At 45.3% G+C, this 25,040-nt stretch overlaps 1 protein-coding gene across 4 annotated transcripts in view; it reads left to right on the forward strand.

Annotated features, from left to right (window-relative positions):
- The window catches only part of LOC129383074 (uncharacterized), a 136,124-nt gene that overhangs the window by 55,921 nt on the left and 55,163 nt on the right, over positions 1-25,040 (forward strand). For all 4 annotated transcript variants that reach the window (XR_008611012.2, XR_011893494.1, XR_011893493.1 and 1 more), the window contains 2 exons: positions 16,069-16,191; positions 22,911-23,060. The gene's annotated coding sequence lies outside the window, so the exon portion shown is untranslated. The remainder of the gene's footprint in view (positions 1-16,068; positions 16,192-22,910; positions 23,061-25,040) is intronic.

Raw genomic sequence — 25,040 nt, forward strand, 5'->3', positions numbered from 1 at the left:
ACTGGGAGTGGTAAGGGAATACATCTACTTAGGACAGGTAGTGACTGCGGACCCGGATCATGAGGCTGAAATAATCAGAAGAATAAGAATGGGCTGGGGTGCGTTTGGCAGGCATTCTCAGATCATGAACAGCAGGTTGCCTTTATCCCTCACGAGAAAAGTATATAACAGCTGTGTCTTACCAGTACTCACGTACGGGGCAGAAACCTGGAGGCTTACGAAAAGGGCTCTACTTAAATTGGGAACGACGCAACGAGCTATGGAACGAAGAATGATAGGTGTAAGGTTAAGGGATAAGAAAAGAGCAGATTGGGTGAGGGAACAAACGCGAGTTAATGATATCTTAGTTGAAATCAAGAAAAAGAAATGGGCATGGGAAGGACATGTAATGAGGAGGGAAGATAACCGATGGTCACTAAGGGTTACGGACTGGATTCCAAGGGAAGGGAAGCGTAGCAGAGGGCGGTAGAAAGTTAGGTGGGCGGATGACATTAAGAAGTTTGCAGGCACAACATCGCCACAATTAGTACATGACCGGGGCAGTTAGAGAAGTATGGGAGAGGCCTTTGCCTTGCAGTGGGCGTAACCAGGCTGATGATGATGATGATGACTATTAGAAGTTCAAAGGTCGAGGAAACGACGGAGGTCTTTCGCTGTTATAGCCTGAGGTTAATCTTCCAGGGCCAAGATGCGGTGAAACATAGGTTGAGTCGTTTCTGCGGAGTCATGGTAGCCTAGAAGAGTGACGTATTGTGCACCGGTGTCTTCAGTATGTTCAATATTGAGGTTCCGTGATATAGGCGATCGAATATAGGCGATGAATCTAGTTGTGGACGTCTGCTTTACAAGAAAAAAAAGACGGTATTTAGCCGAGAGGGACGAAGCACAAGCCGCGGAAACGGACGACTTAATCAATGAAAAATTTGAAGGTTTTGTGCGCCTTTCTTACTCGCACAAAGCGAAGGACATGGTCGCATTATCTTACCCAGATTAACAGCTGGTATCATCGTTCATCGCTTCCTCTCCCGCTGCGGCGTCTCTTCACGCATAAGTATGAAGATACTTTGTTCCTCCAGGCGTGAATAAACATGCTGCAGGCATGGCAAACAAAGCGAGGAGCATGGACATTTTGAATCTTTCGCCCAGACGTTCACGCATGAAAAAAAAAGTACTTATGTTGTGCCTTCTTCTGGAACATTATTTTTCTTCTGTTTCCTCTAAAAGCATGCAAAAATGTTTCGCATATGTGCAGAAATAGCGCTACCAGGAGTTTATTTGTGCTTTTATTTTTTGCGCGCACATATTTTTCGTGTTTGATTATTGTTAAATTAACGCAGGCAACGGTCCGGGTTTCTACCAGACGACACGCTCTACGAGCGTCGCACACGAAACGTTCATATGAGGGATCGCCAGTCGTTTGTGCGCAGGCGCGATTAAAAGCGGGCGCGAGAGAGAAAATCTGGGGGCTTTCTTAGCGCGCGCTGTATGAGTTTGTCCCATAGAAATGCCGGCATTGCGGAGTGCGGCCGAGTTTGTTTACACTCTGCCGCTGGCTGCGCGCGCGGTCGTCCCATTTGGTGATCGCTGTGTCTGAAAGGGCAAGGTTCTGACTGGTGTTGTGTAAGTCGCGGGTCGCTTTTTCGTCGCGACGATAGCTTGGATTCTTTCACGAGCACTGCTCCAAGAGGGCACATGTAACCGCCAAACGGAGGCCTCAGGAGAGCTCCTGAGGTTATAGTAAAGCAGGCGGCGCAGGATCTCCAGGGCACCCAAGGGGTAGCAGGGGGATCGAAGCTGGAAGCAGGGCGGCTCGTGGGTTGGAGCCGCGGAGGCTGAAGCGGGCCACCACAACCGACGGAGAAGTCCGGGTTCTAGCTGTGGTGTCCCCGTTGCCGCTTTGGTGTCCTGGAGACGCCGCCAATAATGCGAAATAATGACAGGTTGTTACAATTCGTAACAAGCACTATAGAATAAATATAGTTACGTCCAGCCGCGACGTTACGTCCAGTTCAGGACTACCGCGCCCCGGTCGCGACTTCTGCAACACCAGTCAGGACTTTGCCTCTGAAGGTATGTCGGACAGACTTTCTCGCTCCTGTGGCGCTGATGCTCAGTCAGTCATCATCACCGGCGGCCTTTCCGCCACTTCCATTCAACCACGGTTGCTAAGGCGCTTTGCCTTCTAGATTTTCAATATATGCGGCCCAGGCTCTACTACAGTCTTAGTCAAGTCCTGCATAACACACAGCTTGTATACCGGAACTCGGGATCAATATTTTGCCGCTTGTACCTGGCCCTTTTAACCGGCCGTTTTAACCGACCCACTGTGCAAACGTCAGATAGTTTACATGGTATAAAAATATACCGGAAATCGAGATCAAAATTTAGCGGCTTATAAACAGGCAGATTTGGCGGCTCACGAAGTGAGGCAGCCCGCCATGAAAGGGGCCAAAGTAATATACGGCTCACGCTATACGTGACTAAAATAAGCAGCCCACTGTGCAAGTGGCTCACAATACAAGTGGCCTATGACGTAAGCGGCCAACTGTTCGTGAAGTTCACAAAACAAGCGGCTCATTCTTGCGTGTCTCAAAGGGCCGCTGGTCTGTCTTCTAAGCGGCTCACAACAGGAATGGTTGGCTATTATGCGGTCGTAAATCATGTAGCCTATAATGTAGCTAAAAAACCGTATAGCTGGCTGCGCGCCTCTTCCTAAACAGCGAATGTACATTGAAATACATCTACAAGCACATATCAGTTTACAATATAGAAACAGAACAGACCAAACACTCACCAGTCAGGAGTCGAACACGGGTACACTGCGTGGCAGATGGACATCTATACCACTGGACTATGCCACCATAGCGATTGGCACTGAGTAAAAGGGTCCTAAAATATTATGTGGGTTACGTTGCAATAGTGTACTACAGTTTCGGTAAGTGCTCTTAATATGCCACTGCACAGTATTTTACAACCTATAACATAAGCATGTTTTATTTCAGTGCACTTCTTGAACAAAGCACACATTGAACCCTCCATGGCAGTTCAGTAATTATAATGCTCAACTGTTAATCTCGAAGACGCGCGTTCGCTCCCGGCTGCGGCGACATTTCAATAGAAGCAAAATGCCAGAGGGCCGTGTACTGTATGATGTCATTGCACGTTAAAAACCTCAATGACATGAAATTTATCCGGAGCCCTCAGTTATGGCGTTCCTCATATTCTGAGCAGACACGGGACGTTAAAAATTAAAAGCCTCTCGCTGTTTAACAAGAAGCATTCTGCAACGCTTTCTTGCACCCACATGGAATATTTATTGATTAAAGGGAACACTAATTTCAGTCGTAATAATTTTCGTCTTTTTAGACCAATTCTGACATCAGAATGTACTGCTTAATTCTTTGCCTGGTTTCTACCAGCTTACATCTCATGCGTTGTGCTGTGCGTAAAGTTTGAGCGAACCAGTGGAACAGTCAGACCTCCGAAGTTCAGAAACATCTGCAAATAAAGCACTCAAGAACATGCGCCAATGCGCTTCCAGATTTCTGAAGAGACATAGGATTCTTTATTCAGTGTCGAAGTGTACAAACTTCGCGCGCTATTTTTGTCTGCAAGTGTAATGTAACGTATTCTTCTTTGTTACAATGTTTATAAGCTTGCTGCTCATCCAGCACCGCGGGAACTCTTCAACATTGCTCAGCGCACTCTGCACGACGCGTAAAGTTTGAGCGAAAGCGCTTGGATATGTGAAGTCCTTGATATAATATAAGGCGAGGCAGAGCGTCAGTGCTTCTTCAAGCTTGCTTTACTTGCGCAAGATGACAACTGCAACCTCTGTACAACAGATGCTCTTTGAAGACTCAGTGCACAGAATCCTTGGTCCGGGCCTGTTCTCGTCTGGAGTGCAATCCTAAAATTACGAAAAAAGTTCAAAATGTGAAATTGTATCTTTGTTCTATGAGTAATAATAGAGACAATTAGAACTGTAATGTACGTTACAGTTCTGAGAACTTGTAGAGTCATGTGGAAACACTTTTCGTGTACTTTCTAAGTGGCTTGCATATCGAGTGAAGTGTCACACAAATACTTGATTTTGCATCACCTAAATGGAGCGTTTCATCGTGCAGCCACCAACTGCACGATATATCAAAAATAAACTAATGAGACAAAATGTAACTAGAGTTTAGAATATCAGCGTACTTACTGAAGCAATCAGCGAGTGTTTCGCATGTCTCCCTCTCAGCTCCTCATCAATGCTGGCGAAGTCCATATCACGATTGTACAGTTTTGTAACGAGCTCTTTAACTTTCTTCAGTTGGTTCACAATTTCGACAATCTTCTGGTTAAACCTTATCTCTGCTTCGATGCCAAGCTGGAAAGAGGAAGCAGTATTTCGGTTCATCAATACATGCTTGATTTCACCATAAGGTGCAATACTAACAATTTCTTCTTTCAAAAAAAAAAAGCTTGGCAGCCGAGCGGTTGGGTTGGCCTTGCGCATCTTGATAGTGCTGTGCAACAGCACCACCATTCTTTCCTTGTTAAAAGGTCCTGTTGGACCTAAAGCCTTCCCAACTGCATAGGAAAAAAATAACTGGTTGCCAACTCTTCTATTTCAAACGGCACGACTATTTCAAAATTCTCAACCGAAATCCAGGTCCAGATTTAAATTCGTATTATTGGTTTCTGTCCTTAGTACGCTATTCGCCAAGAGCCATTACAGTATGCAGTAAACATTGCGCAGTGTTCAGCTGCATATATATCACACTAAACCATCCGTTTCAATGAATAAGTCTTGCGCTCTTATTGGGTTGGAAATGCTGGCTGTCTCCGGCGTTTACTCACAATATGTATTACACTCATCAAAGTAGCGATTACTTTTCTTTGGTTAAGATTTAGAAGAACTTGCGTTTAAAGCGTCTCTCCCACACAAATTTAGAATAGCCTGTTGAGTATACATACTTCCCGTTCTTTCGACGCAGATTCGGAGTCGATTAACTGTGGCACTAAGGACACAGCTGCGGCCTGAAGCTTCTTGGAAGCTTCACTTGCTTCTTGTCGTTGTCTCCTGTGTCACCTTGCCTCCGCAAGCCGTGACGAAAATACAGCCTAGGATTTGAACATATTGGCATTGATAAGTGCATTACAGTAAATGTATTGTTCGCCAAGATTTACATTTGGGCAATGCTCAGATAAATCTCTTCCATGCTATTCAAGCTGCAGAAATGTTAAACGCACCTTTAGTCCTTTTGTACGTCCTCTTACTTCCTTCCGAGATTTTTCCCAAAGCATGCTGGGATACATATTTGCGAGTGTCTCTTCTAACGCAAAGTACTTCCATCGACGTAGGGCAGTATTTTTGTCCTGAATTGCATTGTTTTCACTGAAACAAAGTGAGAAGGTAATACTTTCTGCTTTATTAATCCCGTCGTAGAATTGTGCCAAGCTCAAAACAGGTTACATGTAACTGCAGCGACGACACGTTTAGTTTTAATCGTAAAAGTACAGACAGTGCCATTACATATAGAAACGCAAGCCAGCACTTGCCACCTTTATAGACTTTCTTTTCAAGTATTACTTGACAAGCAAATAGCCGTGCCTTAGTGTATTACTTACTCGAGAAAGTGAATCAGCTCATGGCGAAGTTGTTTCGACTGTTTGCGGTGTTCTTCTGTAATTTCCATTCCGTTGAGCAGTCGCCTAGCGAAGGCAGAAAACTCGGGCAGCTTGTTGTCTACTGTCCAGTGAAGACTTGCCAGAGTTTTATGCAAGGAATCAGAATGACAGTCCGTTTACCTTGGTTGAAAAAAAACTTTTATTCGACAACATGTCTCATCTTCATTAACTACAGTTTTCTTTGCACAAGAAATATGGCACCGCTGCGACTTATTGCGTCAAGCGACATGTGTTTAAGCCTCGGAAGTCCAACTACACATATCGCAGTTTCTTGAGCACGCAAAAACAACGCATCGAAACATTATTTTATTCCTTTAAACACTCACAAAAATGCTAAGTTAAGTAGAAGCAGATGAAATTTTGCACCGAATGTGTTCCTTTCTCCAAGCATCTACCTCTGTATAACATCGTATAACCGCACATGGACATCAGGCAATAACCATAAGAGATATCATGTGCCGCAATGAAATAACAAATAACGTACGACACTCGACACACCAAAGCTGACAGCAAAATATATCAATTTTTATACATGGTTGTATTCTTTTGCATAGCGGTAATTCTTTTACGGTGACTGGAGATATTTATACAAACTGTGCACGGCGAACTTCTGTTATTGTAGTGAATCTATGTGGGAAGCAGTGTAGATACTTTGAGGAATGAAATATTCATGATCCCTTTCGTACACGAACACAGGCCACGGAAGCACCAAGCTCGCAGGAGAGGTTACAGTTTCGTGACAAGTCTCCTTCCCCAAAAATGCGTTAACTTCTTTCATATACGCTATGTTGCTCTGTACCTTGCATACTAAAAATATATCAGCTTCAAAGGAAACTATGTCGGATATTCTACGAAAGCATGGGTTCCGATGGGGTGTACCACTGAGAACTACGTCATTCACTCTGAGCGTTACGTCCCGTGCGCTCACAGACCCAACAGAGAGCGCAACCTTGCCGACATCACAATGATGCAGTCCAGCTTCACAAAGTTTCTCATCGTGGACATAGGGAGCACCACGGACTAAGCCTAATTTATTAGTAGCATCCCCTGTCCTTGGAGTGCCATCGTCGTTCCAAAGAGCATGTGATGTATTTGTCTGAAGGAAGTCGCTGACAGATAACGGCAAGTTCTTCAAATTAAAATTTTGTTATTTTATTTTAGGGATAGCATTCTTGGCTTCCAATCGCATAGTCCAGTGATGGCGGCCCGGGCCGTGGGTCTTCATTTGTTTGACAACGTGCAGAAGCACGTGTAGCTTGGGAAACATTGCTTCTTCTCCACAGCATTTTAAGAACATTTCCTGGTGGTCAGCAATCAGTTCCTCTAGGTCGCCAACGGTCTCTGCTGTCAAAACCGGAGACAGTATTATTTGAGTAATCTGCACTAAGCGGACAAGGCTGCGCACATGCATTGAATTTTTGGGTAAAAAAGATGCCAGAATGAACGGAAGGTGTAGGATAAGCACCAGTGATGTATTCGCAGAAGTAACAACAGTTAGATCCCCGCTCCAACATCCTTGGCCGGTCACTGCTGCTTACCGCTCGATGAAAGCAATGTTCTTAGGACATCATTCATTTCTTTGCGAGAAAACCAGGCTTTCTCTTTCACGACAGTTTTCAAAAAAGTGCTATTTCTTTCGGTACAATTCCTTCTAGTAAAACAAGCATTGGATCATACAAAATGTCTTTTGTCAAAAGAAAAAAAGGAATAGAGGCTAACATAGACTCTCCTTTTATTCCAAACTCCTTGGACAGCTTACTTCGATCTGCAGCGCATGTACTTTCTTTTAGCTGATCCATCTGTGCAATTGTCTCGCGTTCGGTCCAGCTAAAACCAGTTAATGAATGGACAGCCAGAGCGTCGCCTGTCAAGGTCATGAGAGCAGCAAAAAATTTTTCTGTGCCCCGGTTTGTGCGAAAGTTCATCCCTTCAGTGCTTAGAGCCTTTGGCACTGTTGTGAAATTATGAAAAAAATTCCAGACGTGCTGTGTGTTGTTTCAAATGGGAAGTGTAGCCAACTCCTAGCAAATATATGTTGCTTAGCTTGGAACGCTCATGAGGGGGGAGATTTAGAAGCGATACGTAGAACATACTCAGTTTTGGTCTGCTTCCTCTCTTCATACCAATAGGATTTGCTAATTCAATGTCGTCGTAGTAGAGGCTAAGTAGGATAATATTATTTTGCTTCTGAAAAATTGGGAAGGAACGAAATCTACTACCGTCACAAAAGACTTCGAGTATAGAATCATGCTTGCTTTGACGAAGGTTTCTCACGTGGGTGACAATCTCCGGGTGCTTCAAAAGATTGGCTAGGAGATCTTCGAGTTTTACAATGTATGCTTTTTTTGTTCCTTCGAGCTGCACTTCAGTTGGAGGCACTTATAAGCCAGCGTTCTCGTAGCAACGCTTCCGTAGCCTGTCTCTTATTAGCTGTGTCTAGGGGAAATTCAGCTACGGCAAACATTTTGCTTACTTCTTGAACGACGTCGTCAACGCATGTTTTCGGACACCTATGTCGACTTTCTAGTCGCCGGCATAGACCCAAAATCATACTGGATACAATGCCATAGTTGTTCGGCTGCTGCTCTAGAGACACATGGACGAGATCACAATGAATTATTTACCATCTGAATGAACTCTTTTTCGTGGCCTATTACTTTACGAATGTTTAATCTTGCATCTTCTGTGGTGCTCCTGATAATGTTTCAGAAAAAAATAATTACTTCCACACATGCTGCACACAAATGAAGTCACAGTGTCATTATGTACAGTTCTCGTATGTTGTGCAAACAAACTGAACGTGGTACAAAAAAATCCACACTTCGAGCAGACATGCTGCCCTACCAAACCAGCTGAAATATTTCTCACTCTTCTCCCCGCCGACGTCCGAAGTTTCAGCTTGGTCGACAAACTCGCTCGCTGGCAGATGGCGTGTTACTCGGCTGTGGATATGCGTTGCTGAAAACCAAACAGATGTTTAGGAGCTGCGGTCTGGTCAAATCGGTATTGTCACTGCTAGGTACTGTACTACCTTCGGCACTAATTCCGTTCTGAACATAAATAAACATGATTTTTAGATAGAATATCATTTTTAGATAAAGCATGATATTGAGGATGTTTTGGACCAAGTATATTTGCTGCGACGTTTGAAGTCATTTCCTTATTTAAATACGTCTGAATACATATATTGAGATCAATTCGGTCTGCCAGAGCACCTGTATCGAGAGAACATCTTGATGGGCGAGTTGGTAGCTGTTCATTGTACCTATTAAAAGGCACCATAAACATAGACACAACATGAGAAAGGGTAAACGGACAGGGCATCATTTTATCAAGGAGGTATGCCCAAGGTGGCTTCAAACTTCATTGTACTTCTGCGAACTCGCCTAGACCTGTATAGAACATTTTGTGCTGCTGTTGGCGAGGCGCGCAAAAAAAAAAAAAAACTTTGAAAAAGGAAGCCAATTAATAGGCTGTAATTTGATACAGTTTTCATGGGGAATTGAGCGTCCGTGTTAAAATGAGCCAGCATTTGAATACCGCATTAGCCCATTGATGTAGCTATAAAAATTTCAAATAAAACGCACTAAGTGTTACGCTTATAAAAATTAATTGACCTCCATTCTGCCGCTTGGTAGTGTCTACAATTATCAGCACAAAATGGTTGTTGCATCGGATAATTACGTTAAGTATGACTGGCTTGCCTAGTTGGAGTTCAGGGGGATGGCTAACTCTAGAATTCTTAAAAGAAGCTGCTAGATTTGCGATACCTACCTTTAGATCCGCGAGCTGCTTCAAGCCCATCCGTGGGACGGGCTGCATCACTTGCGGCTGGAGACGGCGTCTGCACGTTTGAAATATCGCATACCGGATGATCCTCCTCTCCATCAGCAGAGAAAGAAGAAATCAGACTGATTTACTACTTTCTGAGATGTTAAGGTCCGTGCAAGTACCGTTGCATCTAAAACTAATTCTAATACCTTTTGATTTGAATGCGGCATAGAAAGTAGTTTCACTATGGCCACGCGTCATAACTTTCTTTGGGCTAAGGCTAACTTTGAGGGAAATATATGGGCAGAGGTGTCGCATTTACTCAATTGCAACAAGCGTTTTTTTTTTTTGTTCTTGTAGATTTTTGTTGCTTGAAGTCATCCCCTGCGTTAAATACGAATAATAGAAAAATTCAGATTTCGCGGGATCGCAACAATTCTCCGTATTATGGTGGTGGGAACACGGTTTACTCTCCAATATTGATGATTATACTGTACGAAAAACTGTGGGGCGGCATACGCTAAAACTGCGCGTGAATGTCCATCTGAAGAACAGCGGGACACACCCAATGGCGGCCCGTGATGTACTATCACCTGCCTCCGAAGCGAGCGTTTAACACTATAGCGCGGGCTTCCGATTATATTACGCCTGATAAAGCTATTTGCTGACGGCAGCAACGAAATTCCGTTGAAGTAGAAATTGCACGTTTTTACTTGCTGTTGGTACCGTTTTCTGCAGGCCGCACTCTCGTCGCGGAAGCGAAAAGAACAATAAAAGCGGCCGAAAGCGCTTGTCATATTTTGCCAGGATGCGCGCCGCTTTTTACTGACGTATTCGCCACCATCGTGTCTATATTCGCGGTGCACTACGGCTGAGTGCCGCACAATTGTTGTCACGCTAAATTCTAGTAAATATGTGCAAGTACATCAAGTGAGTACCGATATTTGGGGCCCGGAACTCTTGCAACGATGCTTCTGTTTGCGCGCTGCATTTTGGCAAGGGCTGCTGGCTTGGGACTGCACGAGAAGAATACGTTGCAATAGGCGCATCAACACTGATAAGTATTCCAGTAGTAGCAAAATCAGACAACGAAATAGGACCGAACAGAGGTATGAATAAGTCTAAGAAAAGGTTTTTTTGTGCGAAAGCATCAAATGTCCCACTGAGCGAAAACGCCTGGAATCTGTAGCACCAAAACCACACGGAAATTCCAATTTACAGCGATGCTACGGGACGAACGCACCTCGGTGGAGCAAAGCGGGCGAAACAACCTTGGTGGCCCATGCTGCTTCATCGGTCTCTCGTCATCGCAGGTCGTTGGTGGCATGCGGCGTTGGCACCGTAAGCTGCTGCTGTTACTGGGTCCGTTAGCACATACCGCTATGGTACGTGCTGCCCACACGTACCCGCAAAAATAACCTAGGCGAATTTAATCGCAAACGTCCGTAAGATACCCCGCAGCAAAACTCGAAAACACTACTCGCAGCGCGAAACCCGAAGGACGACTCAGCGGTATTCAATTTAACGTTATTGCTTTCGCGTTCACAACTCATGAGAAGTGCTTAGTTGTCCTCGGATATATTTTGATTTCCCGCTCTCACATGGCGCGATTTTAGCAGCGCGACGCACTAAAGCCCTGAAAGAAAAGCTAGCAGCGTTCGTGTTTGTCCTTTTGCCGCACCTTGATACTTTTTGCACTTTCGCACGTCGCGCTGCTAAAACCACGCCATAACCGTAAACCTACTCGCCCACATCGCTATTCTTATCCAGTCTTCCATGGAACCGACATGCAAGTCACCTTATTTGGGTCTGCTGTGTACAAACCACATATTCAATGTTGTATTTGGTCTCAGTCGCTAGTAATGGACTGCGTCGTTGTTAAATGTAGCTGCCCTCGTCATTTGACAGCAGTGGTATACCATGGCTTTGAAATACGTTAGGGCGGTTACGCGTGAGCGACAAAATGAACGGCTTTTTTCTCCTCAGAATTCGTAGCCTTTCTGACAGAGCAGTAAACTAACGTTATAACCCTTAACACATTTAGAGTATACATCTCTATAATTCGAAACCACACGTACCGCTATTTCGTTTTTACCTCGAAGCGCCCGTCTAGCTCGGGTCACATAAGCCTAGAAGCCGTATATAACAAAAGGCAGAAAAATTCAATAAAGGCACTTACCCATATGAGCATGGTGAACCGGGCTATGCCCGCAGTATGCACACCAGGATGCTTGGTACGGCGCTGCCGGCTGGTCAGAACCATCAGTAGACCGGAAATAACCGTCGCACTCACAGCGCTCTTCAAAGTTGCAGCGTCCCCGCAAAACGCCTTTTACGTCGCAAGATGAAAGCATATTCCTCTACAAAAGCGGCCGTAACCTTCTTTAACAGAAGAGGCACCTACAGTACGTTGAATGCGAGACAAAATCCTTAGCAACAGCGTTACAGCCAGTTCGAGCCGCGTGTGCTCTGTCACGTTCGATGGTTTGCCCATCAACGCGTGGCACGTCAAACTAAACGCTATCGCTTTTTGACCAGCAGGCACACCCTTGCACTTCGGTTCTACGGTGGCAGCCACCGGCAACGCTGCGCTGGCACAGCAATTGGAGACGCATGAAAACGCTCGGTCACCGTCCCTAGTGTGGCCTACGAAGGCGCAATATTGTCGCATATGTACTAAGAACGCGACGAAAAGTGTACGTAATTTTCTTCAGTCCTGGCTAACCGCCCAGCAGCAGTAAAGATTTTCCAAGTCAATCATATACAACATCCTTCCCTCAAGCAACCGCTGTAGCGGTTTAAGCGAGGACAAAGGATAAGTTTAAGTACCCCATTCATAAATAAGAGCAGCCAAAATATCTTCCTATGGTAATTATTTTAGTATCCCACTTTTCTTTAAGGGCAACTAATACCGTTAACATTTGTTACCTTCTGTCATAATTGAACCGTAATATAAGAAAAACTGTAGATAATACATTATTCTTGTAAGATGTAACTGATGCTAATCACAGCTTCTGATGCAAAGGACTTAAATATTCGCTCCAAGACAGTGGAGCCGCGCCAAACAATTCACCGCGTGGTCCTCGGCCGGCTATATTTGGGACAGGATCTATTGGCCGCATAATAGCATGCCGCATTCTTATCACCTTTCATATGCGGATCTTCACTGCTCTTTGTGCCGTATATGATTTTTCACGCATGACCCTTCTTTCGAGGCCACATATATGCCTTTAAACATGCGGCACGCCGATGAGTACCACATATATCGAGGAGGTTAACCAGGACATTACTAAGAGTGTACGGTAGCTACTGCTCCCACATAAACGTCTGGGATGTTATTTACAACGTACATCGCTGTAAGGCGCGAGAAAGCTACGGTCCGCCACGACTGACTTAGCCCGCAGCTTCAGCTACTTAACCACGCCGGCAGCCAGCGTCCGAGCGTAAACAAACTTACCCCACTCCACAATGCCGGCCCGCCTCGGGACAAACGCCTACAACACACGCTAAGCGGTCGCCTCCGTAGTACCTAGGGAGAGCCATATATTCAGAGAGTGAACGCCCCCAGATTTTCCCTCTCGCGCCCGCTCTTACTCGCGCATGCCCACAAAGGACTGGCGATTCCTCAAATGAACGTCTCCTGTACCGCACTATCGCACCACCCGGTGTTCTGCACTGCCGCAGTCGCCGGCCTTCACCACTCAGCGCATGCGCCCCTGGAAGCAAGCTCTTGAATGATCTCCACGCGCCTCGGCAGGTGGCGCTACGCGATGAGATAGGTGAGATGAGACGATAACTTATTTGTACTTAGTGTATTGAAATATCAAAAGCAGAAAGCAGACCGGGATATGTGGCCTTTTTAGACATTGCAGGAGGCTATGACAAGGTAGACCGCAACGTTTTGTGGGATATGCTGGAAGGGGAAGGCTTAGGTGACGATTGTCTACAAATTTTGAGAGAGATTTACCTAGAAAATAACGTTTGCGTTGAATGGGAAGGGATGAAGAGCGAGGAGAACGCTCATATGAACAAGGGACTGAGGCAGGGGTGCCCTTTATCCCCACTTCTGTTTATGATGTACATGGTGAGGATAGAGGGGGCGCTAGAAAGAAGTAATATCGGTTTTAATCTCACATATAAGCAGGCGGGTACAGTAGTAGATCAGCAGCTTCCAGGTTTATTTTATGCGGACGATATTGCGTTGCTAGCTAACAAGCAAAGTGATTTGCTACGTCTGGCTAATATCTGGGGTCAGGAAGACAACAAGCTAGGTTTGAAATTTAGTGTTAGAAAATCAGGTGTTATGGAATTCATTGAAAAGAATGAACTGACAGTGGCGATACAGGGCCAGGAATTACCTCGGGTAACAGAATATAAATGCCTTGGTATATGGATAAACGAAGGCAATAGATATATGAAAACACAGGAAAAAAACAATAACAGTGAAGGGAAAGAGAAATGCAGCCATAATGAAGCACAGAGCGCTATGGGGATACAATAGGTACGAGGTGCTCCGAGGTATTTGGAAAGGTGTAATGGTTCCAGGACTTACTTTTGGAAATGCGGTTGTTTGCTTTAAATCAGCGGTATAAACAAGAGTCGGCGTGAACCAAAGGTCAGTGGGTCGCCTCGCATTGGGCGCTCACGGGACGACTACAAATGAAGCTGCGTAGGGTGCTATGCGCTGTACTAGTTTTGAAGTGAGGGAAGCTCGCAGTAAAATTGAGTATGAAGAACGCGGGAGGAATATGGAAGAAAGTAAATGGGCTGGGAGAGTGTTCAGGTATCTGTACAGCAAAACTATTGATTCACAGTGGAGGAAAAGAACTAGGAAGCTTACCAGCAAGTGTGCGGCGTGTAGGGTGGGCAACACAGCAAGAAAGAACGTCAAGCGGAAAGTGAGAGAGGCCGAAATAATCTCGTCGGTGGTGGCTATGGAAAAGAAACCTGCCATGATTGACTACTTAAGAGAAAAAAACGAAATCAGGAAAGAAACAATTTATGATAACTCAAAGCGAAGCTCATTACTTTTCGAAGCGAGACCTGGATGCCTTAGAACACGCACCTATAAAGCGAGATATAAGAAGGAAGAAGAAGCATGTGCTTGCTGCGGTAAAGCTGGGGAAACTATGGAGCATGTTTGATTAGAATGCGAAGACGTCTACCCAGCGGTCGATTTAGGCACCACTGGCCTCCTTGAAGCCCTTGGGTTCAGCGAGAGCAGTGGAAAAGTAAACATGCCCGCAATAGGGATTAGTAAGAGGCGATTGGTGGATTGGTGTAATAAAAGTAGGGAAACAACAAAAAGCGGAGACGTACGAAAGCACAGTTCGCAATAGGGGATCAGAAAATTTGGTTGTGGGAGTTCATAGTGCTTTTTTTATTGTTTAACTTAGGTAGCACATTAGGAAGTAGAATAGCAAGAGCTTGGTGGCGCAACCCACATCTGTGGTCCAAAGGGGACGCTCATAACATCCAACCATCCATCCATCTATCCAGCCTGCGGAAAGTGGAAGGCAAGGAAAAAGCATGTGTGAAAGCGTGACGAGGAGCGGAGAGAGAGAGAGCAAAGGAATGAGCCAGACCCCGGCGTCGGGGGCGTTGCACGGTTTGTCCCGAGCGAATGTGTTGCGCGGCGTCGGAGGCGGCGCTCCTGTTTAGCTTACTCCGTGGCAGACACCAAGTTGTCATCCTTAGGATTGGCTCCAGAATCGTCCTCGACTTCCCCAGCTGGCTCGTTGGCACCCTTCGGCGCTACCGCGCGAACGCGCTCGTACCACTGCTACCGCGTTCGTCGTTGTCGTTAATAAATGAATCAATTAACAATGACGTAACCAATTTTACAGCGACACGGTTAATGGCTAGTTTCCCCAGGATCGTGTCTGTGTGTGGACAGAAAACTCTAAATACATGGGCTGATCCCGAACACAGTGCGATGCCGGGCCAAACCGCGGCGGAGGTCATGCAGGCGCTAAGCACTCCCCGTACGTGGCCCCATCCCGAAGATAGTGCAATACCTGGCCGGCACGTGGCGGAGGTGAAGCATGCGTTAAGCACTCTCCATATGCGCGCTGATCCAGAAGACAGTGCAATGTCGGGCTGACGCGCGGCGGCGATGCACTTCGCCATTAAGGGGTCAACATACACAGCTTAGCTGATCACCATGAGTCCCAGAGTGAAACGGCACTGAGCGTTTTTATCCCTATGTACCTATGCCACTTAATAACCTTCTTGGAGCTATGCGGGACTATGTTTAAGTAGGCCAACTTGTCTGGGAGGATTAAAGTTTGAGGAGGGCATTTGCAAACCCATAAATATAGGTCAGAGCCCCCGTTGCAGGAGCTCTCAAATAGTCAGAAAATATGTAGGGCATAAGGCTATTAATTTGTAGTCTCATAGAGGATAAAATTGGTGACACGGGAAGCGAAATGCAGTCATGGACTATTCGTGTGATGGGTCAGGGATTTCGCAGGTCATCTTCGAGCGAGTCATCTAAACCAAGACAGATAATAATGCATGAAGAGGCCTGCATCTTGCACCGGTCATTTTAACAGTTACCATACAAATAAAAATGCGCTAGGCAAAGAAGAGGCATCAATTTATTGTTATCGTTTCTTGCAGCGTGCAAGAATTCCTGCCTGCGGGAGTGGTGCCCAGCGCTTAGGGATCCAACAAAGAACAGCGCGCTTAATGATGCCCCTGCTGACCCAGAGATTCTGGCGCTTTTGGAGGAGAGAAAGAAAAGCAAGTATTAGTTATGTCTATATTAAAGAGATGCGTTAAGACGCTCGGTAGCAGAAAACTCACAAAGAAATGTTCCGTTTTTGAGTAAAATCTGGCAACAGTTATGCTGGATAGTTGTGCGCACCTGTCACGCGTCAAACTGTTGCGCAGAAGTTCAATCACTCTAGGCCGCCTCCTGACATCCTAAAAGCTAAAAGCAGACTTCGCAGTTGCAAGCCTATGACTGCCCTAGGCATCTTCATTGCAATATACACCTCCACATGACATGCCAGTCACATAATAGAACCAATGTTTACATAAGGAATGCTCATGAAAGAGAGAAAAGTTTATTTACAGAAAGGCAGAGAGGTCGGCCTGAGCTATAGCATGCTCTGGCCTGCTACTCTACACTAGGGAAAAGGGACGGGGAGGGAAAGAGCTGATGAATGATGATGGTATAAGGAAGAGATGCGTATATACAAATTCACGAAGTTCTGGCATCTCTAAAGCCGTGCGTCCAGCCCAGTGGCTTGGAGAAAAGCTATAGCGGCACTTGTTACCAGGGCTGCACTGTTTGCATTAGGCCAAGGACCTAAAAGAAACTCGTCTGATAGCGGTCTCTTATGGATCGTTGCAATGGAAGGGACAAGTTGCTGTCGTTCTTGCGCGTACGCGGATGCTCAAGATTGGCCTTTACTTGAATGCCACCGTGCACTGTCATAACTGTTGTGTCTCTGGAAAAGAAATTTGTGAAAACATTTTACCCTACCTTCCGAGTCCTTGAGCGTAACTTTACTAGGAGCTGGTCTTTTACAACTAACCGTGAAGCTGCATGTTTAGCGAAGACAGCAAACGCAGACCAACGATTATTGTCCAGCGCTAGGCTGGAGATAACACCTAGTGCTTGGACTTGGTGTTCTGAGCGTCACTTAAGTTTGAAACTTGAAATTTAATAAACCGCTTAGGAATTGCTTGAGGGTCAGGATGGCTTGAAAACGACGTAACCTGCTCTACAGTGAACCATAACCTAGGACGTATCCCTGCAGTTGCTCCCTTCCCCATCATTCGTCTGTACCGGTGTGCTCATCCAGATCGACCGTGGTGGCTTCTGCGGCGCGGATGAAAATCACACCATGGACTGGCTTAAGCGCAGAACAGTGGATGATGTCACGACACTGAAGAACCTGAGCATTAACTCGCGGGTGTGATGGATGAATGAAAAAATTTGCATACCTACGTTGCCATCATTGTAGACGTTCTTCGTAAAAGTATTTCGCCGACTTTCCCATCGCAAGCTGCGCGCAGAGCGGCATTCGCGGAGCAAGCACAGCCACCGGGTGAATGATTCACGAGCTGTTTCATCGAATACATTGACAACCTGTGCGAGACAGTCAACGTGGCCGTGTAGTAGTGCAGAAATTTAAGAATGTTATGAAGTGAATACAAGATGGCGTGTTTTACAGGCTGGTTACAAGGAGCACACACATTGTGCTGAAGAATAGAACTCTGTGTGAAAGCTACAAATAATTGTATAAGCAGCCACCCTTGGCACATGGCCCTCCTTCACAAGGTTAGCATTCAGCTGGATTGGTGGCCACTTCCAATCAACCCACGCTGCTCGTATAGATCAAAGCGTTTGTGTGTGACGAAGGTGCCCGCCAGCTCTCCTTACTGTCATTCGCTGAGCCGCTGCTGACGCACTTGCCTGCTCTGCGTCTCCTACTGACTGTTCGTCAGCCAATTGAGAATAAAGAGCCATGGTCTGCCCTGAACATTGAGAGCAGCTCCCCGTAGCGGCGTCTCTCAGTCCTGTCGATGCAACCGAAAGCTCGTACCGTTATATGCCGCGCTATGTGTCAGTTACTGCGAAATCGTGAGTCGTTATCGACACAAGACGCTGTCCCATTGTTTCACCAGACGCCTGTGACAACGGGCCTGTATGCTTTGCGGGTGACTACGTCTGTCGTACGGCTATTTATTATCTTCACGCTGAATCTCCGACGTAGCAATACCTTTGACAAGGCTTGATACCGTTGCGCCACTCCCACTTTACCGCTATTAAAACACGCCTGTGCTTCCCTGAGCAGCTGTTCGCCCAAGGCCCATTAACCGGCGTTCACGTTGCCGAAATCGCCGTTCATCATCAGCTACGCGACTTCATTTTGTAGCTCGGCAAAAGGGAAAGTTATTGTCACAATCCACGAGGAAAGGGCTACGGCGCCGTTGAAATGCATTCCCCCATTGTCGCGCTACTCCAAACTCTTCGCCACCGCGTATTTAAAAAGAAAATAAAAGAAAGTGCGGGTAAGTCCGCTCCTACTTGAAGCGATAAGAGGCATGAAAGCCAACCAAAAATGAAATAAAAAAGTCTGTGAAACAACTCAAATCACTAATCTAGGAGAAAAAGCCAAGTGGAAAAATAACAATTGGGCACGGTAACCCCTGGGGCCCTACGAGCCTTGTCAGCGACCGAAGAAACCACTCGCGCCGAGCGTTTATCTATGACAACAGCTGGTGAAAGAAAGAGAGGGTGAGTTTCAAATGACAGAGGCTGCAGGCGCCCGATCCTAGTAAGAAGGCCTCTGGGTGAAGAATGACAGGAACAGGTTGAGGTGGTAGGTATGAAGGCAAACTGGAGTCAGTAAACAGGAATCTAAGATGAAGTAAAAATAACTAGATAAGCAAAGCGATGACCACCCGGCACTGCAACAAAGGCCAACCGAGCAGTCATCGCTGAAGCATCCGAGTCCATACGTACGCCCAACCGGCCGGTGCAACCAATAAGGCTCAAGAAGAAACATGATTATCAAAAAACAAAAACATTTGTAGGGTATATCCGAAATCACATTAGGCACTTCCCATTCCAGTCATACAGTGAATGATGAGAGAACAATAGAGGTGCTGTGAAAAAAACAGTATGCCAGAAGACAAGAAAAGTGAAAAGAAAAAAAAGGGATGAAGAGCGCGCAAGGTCTATCGAAAAGAATGGGGAAGGTGATTGGAACGGTTCAAAAGTCGTATGGCAAGCACGACGACACCAGCCATGCAGTGATGGTCGCAATCCACGAGGAAAGGGCTGCGTCGCCGTTGAAATACATAACACCATCGTCGCCCATCCAATGTCAATAATAGTCTCGCTGACGTTGTTTGGAAATTAGCACTCGTGTATATAGGAGGGGCCACGGTTGTAATGGAAGCGAAACATTGTCTCTTGTGTAGGAATGTCACGACACAATCTTTCATTGTTCTTCTTTCGCACAGCAAGCGCTCAGCATGTCGACCCTTTATTGGTGTTTACGGCACGCTTTGTCATTGAGGATGCACTATACATCATAGTGCTTATTGGGAATTCTTAATGGTTCTGATGATATTATATACGATTGGGTTTTTCTCCCGCGTTATAATGCCGTCATACACTGTTCACGTGCAGATGGAAGATTTGCCAATGTCAGACGCTGACGCCACCCGCATTTTACGTGGAATTCGCGGTATAGATACAGCGACATTCGTCATAACACCTGAGCGCTACTGCGTATCTGCTGGAGCAGCTTCCCCAACGCAAATGCACTATCTTCACCATCTCGACCTCCTCCTTACTATGAAGGCTGTTGTGGTAGCTTTTGCGCTGGAGCACTGTTTCCGTGCTGCAGCACAGTTTTTCTTCCTAACCTGCTTCCGTACTTGTTACACTTCTTTGAGTCAAGTGCCCTGTCGATGTGGAAGCCATTAACGACATGGAAAGCATAGACTAGCTGAATAAAATTCCAGCAGCAGCAACCATACCCTGATGCTTATATCTACAAATGACATGGGGTGCACAGATGAGTTTGGCCCCTCTGTAACCGAAGCTGTTAGACCGGTTCAGATTTTCCTGCTTCTATGCATCTTGGAAGAATTGAGTTCTTTCGAATTCATGCAACTTTCTCTGGGCCACACATAAACTGTTGCGCACAACCGTTGATGTGTGCCTAATACACTGCCTAATACCTGCCACTGCGGCAACGCCAGTATCCCATACGTGCAACACAGCGTCTTGTTATCAACGAGCAAGTCCACGTCATGTTTCTCCGTCATGTGAGTTTAACTTTGTGTAGTCCATGAAGGTCACTTGTTGTCCTTGTTACAAGTAAGCCTGTTTCTGCTACATATAAATATGAGTGCGAAAGGAGCATCACCGTCGCCCGCACTTGAGTGGCCCTTGCCCACCTGGCAATGCACTTGTTCTCTGTGCGAAACTGCGCCCCATGTATAAACGACTTTACTGCGTCGTGCTGCGAACATCTGCCGCAAACTTCGCCTACGTAATACGGCCCACTCATTCTCGCAAGCTGCTAGATCAGAAGAGCGGCCTCCTTTTTGTTCCCGGTGGCAATCGTAGCAAAGACGACGAACACTGGCGAACCACAATAAGTTTAACAATTTAGGTCGTGCTCGAACTCGGTGTTCGGTTCGTCACAACCGAGTTGGCATTTCGGTAATCATATAAAATAGACCGCTTAACACAAGGAAGAGTGATGCTACAGGGAGATCCCGATACCTAGCCCATAAATGCTTAACGCAGTCACGCGATAACTCCGTGTTGAAAACTGTTTAGATGTCTAATTGGGTCTGACGCGACCTTACATGTTTACGACAAGATGTGAGCTCTGACGATGGAATGACGACAGCGGTCACGGAAAGAGGACGATAGTGTGAATACAACGTTTTGACGATGGTAAGACCTGTTTCGACTATTTAAGCCCCCCCTTACACCTATAGAGAAGAAGAGTGAAACGACAGATGCTCCTTGCATTTGCGTGCGTAATACGGCCGAGAAAGTGTACGTGCAGCTCAGGAAAGCTCAGCCTCAGGTGTGAACACTGTAATTTGTCACTACAAGCAAACAAATACGTAAAATAAAGACTTCTATGATGTTGCCCAAAGAACCCTAACATATCACCCACTGTGTTAGTGTGGGTCACATAAGCGCTTGTTTTTAATATGGCTGAAGTTTTTTACCATATTGAGCAGTCCCAAGCGCCTATGTATTGCCAAGGGCCTCAGCCGCCTCTCAGCTAAGAGCAGAGAAAACCTGTTACGTCAAACTAGCGTGACACTCGAACCACTGCTGATGCGATTACGTCGGATGCAAACTTGATAATTGTAAGAAACCAATGCCGAGGAAACTTAAAATTGTAACAAATTTATCAGATGTGAACAAAAATACCTGAAGCCCTCGCAACAACCATGAACATCATTTAGTTAAGTGCAGGTACTTACCGTTAAATTTTGTTGTCTATGACCCCAGGACAATCTAAAAGAAACCTTCTATTCACTGAAAAGACAGGAAGCCTGTCATATTCTAACGAGTTAACAGATCGCTCCACTTAACCACATTGGAATATCTTCCGAAATCGACTTAAATTATGCTTGTAGCAAAGCTAATTCATAATATGTACCAAAATGAATACGTGATTCATGGTCTTAATAGTGGAAAACACCGACAGAGGGTCATGCTTCGTGTCACTGACGGCTTTCGATAATTTCGCATGAAGCCTTTCAGACAAAGATATGGCCTTGAGGCTTTGCTTGTTTGACGTTCGCATTGACTAGTAGGAAGTTCTTAGCTATTGCTCACGCTGCTTCCTCACTGAACGCGTGGGAGGACATCACAACGAAACCCCTTCCTTTATCTGGTTTTAAACGTTGAAGGTCGTGTACTTAGAAATATGAGAGCACTTCTCGAACAAAATCCTTAGGGTGGAGATGTGTACGCTGTATATTCCTCAAAAAGAAGTTATATTCATAAAAGGCAGCTTTCGTAGACCTCATTATTCTGCAGTTGATCACACGCACCTTGAAGGCCGGTATTTCATGCGCCAGGGTACCTGGTAGAAGAAAAGTTATACAGAACTTAGGTAGGCGATTGTCAGTGTAAGCCAATATCCCGAAGAAGAAGCAAGCGAAAGAACGAGACAGAGCAAACCAATTAACGTTTTTCGTGCTGACTCCGACACTGTGCGAAAACGACGGGAAGAGCCAAAATTCGCTATTCGCTTTAGAATACCTTGCGCCTTTGTTGAGCGCGGCATAAGTCTGTTCATGTCTGGCAACATCGTCCGGCACAGGAAACTTGGTAGAAGCTGTGTAGTCGGAGTACGGGGCAGGCGGCTACGGCAGGTACGTCGCTCTCGCTGTCGGATTTTTTTTTATGAGCATACTTTACATGAAACGACGTGTGACAACAGCCGCTGGCGCAGATACTCTCATCCTGTCAAATTTCGAAGCTACCTTACCAGTTCTTGTTTCCCGCAGTTATAAAAGGCTCGTCTGCATTCAAAACTCCCAGACAAATATATCGCCGCACCAGTCACCCACTAGAAGCTTCCAGCCCGTGCTCGTAAACTACTGCTTTTATCATGTTTTGTTCCCTTCTGTCCCAGTTTCGAATCAACTTCCTCACGGTAGAATCGCTATCATCTGTCTATCGTTGTTTATTTGAAATATGCCAAGGTATCTTTATAACTGACGGTACGTGGTAATAAGTTTGCATTGTTTGTACGTTTCCACCCCTTATAAACACTCCTATGTGGGGTTTTTAAGGAAGTTAAAATAGCTTGAGTCGTGTTCACGCCACATATTGCGAATCTTCCCTGTTCTTTCTTCCTGGTATTTGTGCCGATTACATTCACCAGTTCTTTTACCATCAGCGATGATTAACAATGCGCAGTAGAAGAGGAATTTCTATTTTTATTGCGCAGGTTTCGAGAAAACATGCGCACACCCTTGGTGCCCTGCATTCCAGATTCCTTGCTCGAACAGGTGGCTTCAAGATGCGGTTCCGGATCCAGAAATGCTAACCACTGAGGCGACCACTGAGGCGACCACTGAGGCGACAACGACTCCCAAACGTAAGGAATCTTCGACTTCGCTATCCAGTGAGGATGTGGCGTGAATTCCTAGAAGATAATAAATAAAAAAAGGGAGTCACCTCGAACTATGAGAGTTAATCTAAGAACGACTATTACAAGTACGAGTAACGAAGTGTTTTGCTCGCACTATAAGCAGTTCTTCTTTCATAAGCGTGCATGACACTTGCCTTCTGCGCGAAGAAGAAGAACGACTAACAAAAGAATTCTGTATTCTTGATGCACTGACACTCGGCGCTATTTGTTGACCGTCCGCAGCAGCTCTGCGCACGCAGTAAACCCTCGGAGGCGGCAATGCGCATGCAATATACGTGAGTGCTTGCGGACGCGCAACTAAAGCTCCCTGTTATTACAGGAAAGCTGTATATGTCTACCTTCTAATGGGCCGTAGGCGGAAAGCTTTCACGTTTTCGGGGGAGCTGGGCCTTACCAGCTTCTTCCGAACCCCAACCATATATATATATATATATATATATATATATATATATATATATATATATATATATATATATATATATATATAATTTTATGCAGTTTCATTAGAAGAAACTTCGTGTGACCTCGAAAAATTATTCACTGAATTGACGGCCCTGTAACAGCATATACAAGAAAGACATCATAGTTGGAGACAAGTTCAATTTCCCAGACTGAGTCCGCTCGCACCAATAAGAGACTAGGGTCTGTCGGATGATGCATGCGTCAACTGGATTTAATGAAACACGTTAGGGGGGATATATGTGTTTTGTGCGTGTTAAGTTGTAAGAATAGAAAATTAGTGTAACACCTTGTCATAGCTTTCATACGCTAAGATAAAATGAAGAAATATTTTCCTGACGAAAGGTTAGTTAAGAAGATGAGGCATAACATATATAATAAAAAGGCGCAATATGTATAACAATTTTTGAACCCGATTTATAACTAGGATTATTAGGATAAAGCCGTGCGACCCCATAACGCAATAGTTGCATTATTTGTAGAAGCATGCCTTATGTCGTTGGTTTCATTTATTTCCCGGCTGCGGAATAAAGAATAATAGAAAAATAAATTATCAGGCGCACAAATAAACAACACTATTGTAAAATGAATTAATAAATAATTAAGACACAGCGATATGAATAGGAATCAGTGCACCGAAGGCCACTTCTTTTCTGTTGGGCTTTTTCTATACATTGGCTGTCAAGTGCGGGGTGCGGCCCTTACACTCGGGCGGCCCTTACGCGGATTCATACGGTAAGAATATCCGTGTTTCCCTTAAACTTCGCTAACACTTACCGAGCGTCGCCTTTCCGGCGATACTACAGCCTCTCTCTCTCTCTCTCTCTCTCTCTCTCTCCCTCTTATTTTTTTGTTTTTTTTGGTACTGTGGGTCCGAGTGATGTGCTGCTGCGCATGACAGCGATTGAATGTGATTTCAAGTAAATCCGGCTTGGCCTCATTTCTATTACTGCGTGAATTATATATATTCATGTCCTCTGCATGTGAGTGGCGATGTTTTGATCCCTAATAAATATTATGCATTATTCGAAGCATTTCTTTTTCATCAGTCGTTTGCTTTGCGGACTCGAAAGAGAAGCAGTAATGAGATGAGAAACATAGCATTCAGGTAAATTTGGCGCGCCATTGATAAAAGCCTACCGAAGCGTTCATTGAAGTCTGCAGGTTTTTCTTAGAGTCGAAAAAGCACGTAAAGCAATTTGAAGCTGGGTAAACATACAACAACATATTCATTCCATAGGCATAGGCTATTCGTACCATTAAAATAATTGTTAGTTGGCTGCCTCGTTCTCTAGAAAAAAAGAAGTCAACTTGCTCCTGCGTATATATTTAAATATATTCTGAGTGCGCGTGGTGCTCACAGTGAAAATAAAAAAAAAATGAAGTTAGAAAATACGGATAATTCCTCCTATTCTCACGATTTGCAAAAATAAAGCGAGAGTATGAAATAAAGGCCATGCACGTAGG

This window comes from Dermacentor andersoni, chromosome 3 (genome assembly GCF_023375885.2).
Source record: "Dermacentor andersoni chromosome 3, qqDerAnde1_hic_scaffold, whole genome shotgun sequence".
In the NCBI taxonomy this organism is placed as follows: Eukaryota; Metazoa; Arthropoda; class Arachnida; order Ixodida; family Ixodidae; genus Dermacentor; species Dermacentor andersoni.